The sequence below is a fragment of the Trachypithecus francoisi genome, unplaced genomic scaffold, assembly GCF_009764315.1.
Source record: "Trachypithecus francoisi isolate TF-2019V2 unplaced genomic scaffold, Tfra_2.0 Lachesis_group16, whole genome shotgun sequence".
NCBI classification, from domain to species: domain Eukaryota; kingdom Metazoa; phylum Chordata; class Mammalia; order Primates; family Cercopithecidae; genus Trachypithecus; species Trachypithecus francoisi.
The window spans coordinates 50,094,262-50,101,144 of NW_022681461.1; positions in this window are offsets into that span (position 1 = coordinate 50,094,262).

Genomic DNA, 6,883 nt, shown 5'->3' on the forward strand with positions numbered 1-6,883 from the left:
CATCCTCTGCTCTACCCCACTGGCAGCACCCAAGGCCTTCAGTTTCCCAGTTCAGAAGAACATGCAGAGAGTGATGTTGCCAACATGGGAATAGGAGTTCTCTGACCTCACTCTCTCCTACAGAAATCCAGCTGGCAACTGTCCACAGGCAAGAATACCGTCCTAAATATCCAAGAACTCAGGAGTAAAGCTGAGACACCCCCTTAGACTGCGGAACTGAAAAAAGCCATGATTGAATGGTAAGAGAAATGGTTCTCATTGAGCATGCTCGTCCTTCCCCAAGCTAGCACAGTGCCATGCACAAAGAATTCTGGACTCGTGGTTTCTACAGTGAGAAAAGTGAGTTGGAGGTGGACATTCAGCCTCCCCACCATTCTGGGACCCTGTGAAAGAGGCTCACTTCAGTCTCAGCCTATGGGAAATACTGAGAGTAACAGCAGGGCTATACCACCTGGGGTCAGTTAGAAATAAAGAACAGGGGTGTTTAGCTACTCGGGAGGTTGAGGCATGAGAATCACTTGAACCCAGGAGGCAGAGGTTTTAGTGAGCTGAGATTGTGTGCTGCTGCATTCCAGCCTTGGTGACAGAGTGAACTTTGTCTCAAAAAACCAAGAAACAAACAAACAAACAAAAAGGGTGGGGGGTAGAGTTCACAGCAACCATCACACAAATCTTGGTAGTTGCTCTGAACTTTGACCAATGGATCTATGGAGTGCCACATCAGAGAAACTACCCAATATTATCATACTACAGAAAACACGGTCCACAGGTCCTTTAGGATTGAATCCCTAGTGAGCTTCTCCACATAGCCCAAGTGCTCTCCCTAAGTCTTCCCTGGGTTGAGAGGCAACTGTAGGTCAGTGATTACCTGAGGAAGAAATATCTGTCCCTGTCCAGTGCTAGTAGTGGAGTGGTAACCCAACTAAGCTCTGGTTCTCACATTAAGCCTTTCCCAAGTCAGGAGGCAACTGCAGGTCAGCAATTACCTGGGGAGGGAGCTTCTGGCCCTGCCCAACTCCAGTTGCAGCATGGTTGCTCAACCAAACCTCGGTGTTCTGGGTAAGCTTCCTCTAGGTCAGCAGGCAAGCCCATATCCACACATATCTGTGGAGCAGAGCCTGTGGTCCTGCCCACCTTGTGTGGCCAAACAACAAGCCCAGAGACCTCACTCAGACTTGGAGTCCATTGCATGGCCATGCTGAAAAATTCCAAACAATAGTACTGTCTAGCCAGGGAAGACAACCTGCAACCCTGCCTAAACAGATATAATTTCAGTGCCCAGCCAGTGGTGCTCCACCTGATTTCAGAGTCCAACCAGTGGTCTCACTGAATCACAGAACACAATCAGCAATACCATTCTCCCTCAGAACACAAGAAGCAACCCAGCCCAACTTGAGAAACTGACAGCAAAGTCTGCACGCTCAGTGTTGCCACCAGCCATCTCATCCACAATCCCAGGCTAGACTAAATAATAAAGGTGTATCACCACAAAAGAACACCTGCAAAAGCCAGAAGAGGTTGCCTTCTCCTCAAATAAGCAAGCATCAATGTAAGAACACAAACAATATGAAAAATTAGGGAATCATTGCACCACCAAAAGAAACTAATAAAGCTCTAATGGGCCCAGAAGAAATGAAGATCTATAAAATGGCTGACATATAATTCAGAATAATCCTCTTAAAGAAGTTCAGGGAACCATAAAAAATATGGATACAAAATTAAGTAAAATTTGGAAAACAATTAATGAATAAAATGAGAAGTTAGACACTACATCAATAAAAAAAGAAATTATAGAGATAAAGAATACAATAACTGAACTGAAAAATTCAATAGACATTTTCAGCAGCAGACTTGATCTAGGAGAAGAAAAGATGAGGGTATTTGAAGACAGGACATTTGAAATTATCCCTTAGAGAAAGATAAAAAGAATGAAAAAGAACAAATAAGGACTACAGGAATTATGGGACACCATCAAGCAAACTAACATCTGTGTAACAGAAATTCCTGAAGGAGAGAGAAAAGGGCCTAGAAAGTGTATTTAAGCAAATAATGGCTGAAAATTTCCCAATCTGGGGAATTGTAATAACATTTAGGTACAGGAAGCTCAGAGGTCGCCAATCAAATTTAACCTAAAAAGAAGTTTACCAAGACACATCATAATCAAATTATTGAAAAATCGAAGAAAAAGAATACCAAAAACAGTGAGAGAATTTAAGAACACATCAAAAGAATTATTTACTATCATCAAGAGGGATTTATCCCTGGAATTCAAAGATGGCTCAACATATGCAAACCAGCAAATGTGATATACCATATTAACAAAATGAAGGATAAAAATCAGATGATCATCTCAGTGGATGCATAAAAACTGACAAAATTCAACACCTTCTCATGATAAAACCTTTTAACAGATTAGGTATAGAGGGAATTTACTTCAACATAAACAATAAAACCATATGTGACAAACCCATAACTAACATCATTCTCAGTGGTGAAAAGTTGAAAGGTTTTCCTCTAAGATCAGGGACAAGGCAGAGATACCCCCGTATTAGTCCATTTTCATGCTGCTGATAAAGACACACCCCAGACTTGGCAATTTACAAAATAAAGAGGTTTATTGGACTTACAGTTCCCGGTGGCTGGGGAAGCCTCACAATCATGGCAGAAGGTGAAAGATATGTCTCACATGGCAGCAGACAAGATATAAGAGCTTGTGCAGGGAAACTCTCCTTTTTAAACCATCAGATCTCATGAGTCTTATTCACTATCATGAGAACAGCACAGGAAAGACCTGCCCCTATGATTCAATTACCTCCCACCAGTTCCCTCCCACAACATGTGGGAATTCAAAATGAAATGTGGGTGGGGACACAGTCAAACCATATCACCCACTCTTACCACTTCTTTTCAACATAGTACAGAAAGTCCTAGCCAGAGGAATTAAACAAGAGAGACAATAAAAGGCATCATCATAGAAAAGAAAGAAGTGAAATTATCTCTACTGGATGATGACATGATCTTATATATAAAAGACCCAAAGATCCCCCCATAAAACTATTGGAACTAGTAAACAAATTCAATAAAGTTGTAGGATACAAAATCAGTAGCATTTCTACATACTAATAATGAACTACTCAAAAAGGAAAGAAACAACAAACAATACATTCATTCTTTATACTTTATTTCCATTTACAATAGCAACAAAAAATTAAATACTTAGGTGTAAATTCAACCAAAGTGGTAAAAGACTTGTGTATTGAAAACTGCAATCACTGATGACAGAACTTGAAAAAAAAAAAAACACAAATAAATGGATAGACACCCAATACTCATGGATTAGAAAAATTATTATTGTTAATATGTTCATACTATCCAAAGTGGTCTATAAGTTTAATATAATCTCCATTAAAATTCCAATGCCGTTTTTCACCGAAATGGAAAAAACAATTCTAAATCCATATGAAACCAAAAAAGACTCTGAATAGCCAAAACAGTCTTGAGCAAAAAGAACAAAGCTAGAGGCATTACACTTTCAGATTTCAAAACATTATAATGTGATTCTAATGAAGCCAGCATGGTAGTGGCATAAAAGTAGGCACATCTACCAATGAAACAGGACTTAAAAAAAACAAAATCAGATAAAAACCCAGGCAATTATAGTCAACTAATTTTTGACAAAGTTTCCAAGGACACACAATGGAGAAAGGATGGTCTCTTCAATAAATGGTGTTGGAGAAATCAAATATGTACATTCATCAGAGTAAAATTAGAGCTTTAGAGCCTACACTATACACAAAAATCAACTTAAGATAGATTAAAGACTTAAATATAAGACCTGAAGCTATGAAACTACTAGAAGAAAACATAACGGAAAAGCTTCCTGACATTGGTGTGGGCAATATTTTGATAAGACTTCAAAAGCACAGGCAACAAAGCAAAAATTGACAAATGAGATGGTATCAAACTAAAAAGCTTTTGCACAGTAAAGGAAACAACTAACAAAATAAACAGACAACTCACAGAATGGAAGAAAATAGTTGAATACTGTAAGAAAATAGTTGAATACCATGTGTCTGATAAAAAGTTAATATCCAAAATATATAAGGAAATCAAACAACTGTGTAGTAAGAAAATAACCTGATTGAAAAATGGGCAAAGAACCAGAATAGAAAATTTTCAAAAGAAAACATTCAAATGGCCAATAGGTAGATGAAAAAATGGTCAGTATCACTAATTATTAGGGAATTGCAAATTAAAACCACGAGGAAATATCACCTCACATCTGTTCAAACAGTATTTATCAAAAAGATAAAAGATGGCTGGGCACAGTGGTTCATGCCTGTAATCCTAGCACTTTGGGAAGCAGAGGCAGGAGGATCACTTAAGCTCAGGAGTTGAGACCAGCCTCAGTAACAAAGTGAGACTCTGTCTCTATAAAAAATTTAAAAATTAGCAGGGCGTGGTGGTGCATGCCTATAGTCTCAGCTACTCAGAAGGCTGAGGCCAGAAGATCTCTAGATTCTGGGATGTCAAGGCTGCACTGAGCTATGATTATGCCACTGCATGTCAGCCTGGGTGACAGAGCAAGACCCTGTCTCAGGGGAAAAAAAAGAAAAATAACAAGTGTTGGAGTAGATGCAGAGAAAAGGGAATTCTTATATGCTGTTGGTGGCAATTTAAGTACAGTCATTGTGAAAGCAGTAGGGATAGTCCTCAAAAACTAAAAATAGAACTACTGTATGACCCAGTAACCCCACTTCTGGGTATACACCCAGAGGAAATGAGATCAAGATGTTGAAGGGATGTCTGCACTGCCACGATTACTGCAGCATTCACAACAGTCAAGATATGGAACAAATGAATGGATAAAGAAAAATATGACATATATATACACACAATGGAATACTATTCAGCCTCAAAGAGAGGAAAAACTCTGTCACTTGCAACACCATGGATTAATTTGGCAAATATTATGGTAAGTGAAATAAGCAAGGCACAAAAGGACAGGTACTGCATGATCTCACTTGTATGTGGAATCTAATGAAGTTGAATTCATAGAAGTAGAGAGGTGAATAATGGTTACCAGAGGCTGGGGAGAGAGGGTATAGAGAGGGAGGAAAAGTTGTTGTCCAAAGGGTACAAAGTTTCAGATAGACAGAAGGAATTGCTTTTTAGATCTATTGCACAGTAGAGTGACTATAGTCAATAGCTATGTATTATATATTTCAAAATAATAGAGGCTATTTCAAATGTCTCACCATAAGAAATGATACGTAAGTATGGTGATAGAAATGTCAATTAGTTTGATTTAATCATGCTACATTGTATACATTTACCAAAACATCACATTGTATCCTATAAATGTATAGAATTATAGCTTGTCAATCAAAATATTGATAATATATTTTAAAAAGAAATAAACAAAAAAGAAATAAAAAGAACATGCAGGTGGAGTAGGGAGATTCTTGTCTCCCCCCTTCACTGGGGAACCCTCAATCTCTAAATGATTCTCTTGTGTCCCATCTTTATGTATATAATACAGCTATTACTTCTACATATCTGGTGCTGGCCTAACCTCAGCAGGTCAGAGCATCAGAAAGGAAAGATGTACATAAAGTGGAGGAGAGCAAGGTTGAGCTGGAACCTGCATCAGTCTCACACTTCTGAATCTCCAACTTCAAGGATGGGTAGCCTTGTAGATGCAGATGAACTGTGCCAGGACACTAAACATACATCTGACCCAGGAGTTAGTTGAAGGAGGAAATATGAGAGTTAGAAGAGCTGTGAGCTGGATTGTTGACTTATGTAAAACCAACTCAACATGCTTGAGCTGCTACAGCCTCTGACCTTCTGAGAGTAAATATGTCTGCTGCTTCACTTCCGCCTTCCAATTCTCATGCGAATGTCACTGTGGCCAACCCCATCCCTGACTATACAGAGAAGAAAATTCTGGGAAACACAGTTCTAAGTTAGCTAGGTTGACTTAGTACAAAAATATTACAAGGCCTGACTTCTAACTCCAGTGATTCCCTTGTTCCCACCCACTTTCCGTCTTCTCATACAGATTCAAAGGAGATAGGAACTGGCTGGTGGATAATGATAGCAGAGCTAACCTCTCTATAGTTCTGGATGGCATCTAGTCCAGTTATCAAGGATCTTTTTAAAATATGGGCTTCTTGATTCTTCCTGTTCTAAGCTTTGGACCCAAGTCACCAATTCCAAGGTGATAGGAAATGTCCCATTTAACATCCCATTACATAAGACTGCATGTAAATAAATCTTCTGAAAGAGAAGGGATCACTACTAGATTATCCACGTACAGCTTTAGTTATTTAAGCATTTCTTTCTATTATTGCATAAACATATTCACAAGTGTAATAACAAATTTTAAAGTGTACATCACAATTTTGCTAATTCAGATCTATACCATAGATTGGAAAATATAGGCCAGTGCTTTTTGAACTATAAGAGGAGTGTATAAATTGATATCAGGTAGATCATTGTGATCTTAGCTATATAATACTTCCCCTTTCTGAGAAACATATTTCCATGGGACCAAAATATTATTTTTTAGCTTGATTATACTGTGTTACTACAGATCTCAGAGTCCTTTCATGAGATATTGCTACTGGGAAAAACATGAAATGTAATAGATACTTTATTGATTTATACATACAATACCAATCCTAAGGCTTAGATTAGGAAGACATCTACTCAGGATATAAATGTGGATGTATAGTAAACTTATTTAAAAGTTTGTGAGGTTAAATGAACTGCATTTGTAAAATGTCCTACATTGACTCCTAAGTGATTTCCTGAGTATGTTTTGCTTATGATTTATGTTCCATTCACCCATATCCATTCACTACCTAAAAGGATTTGA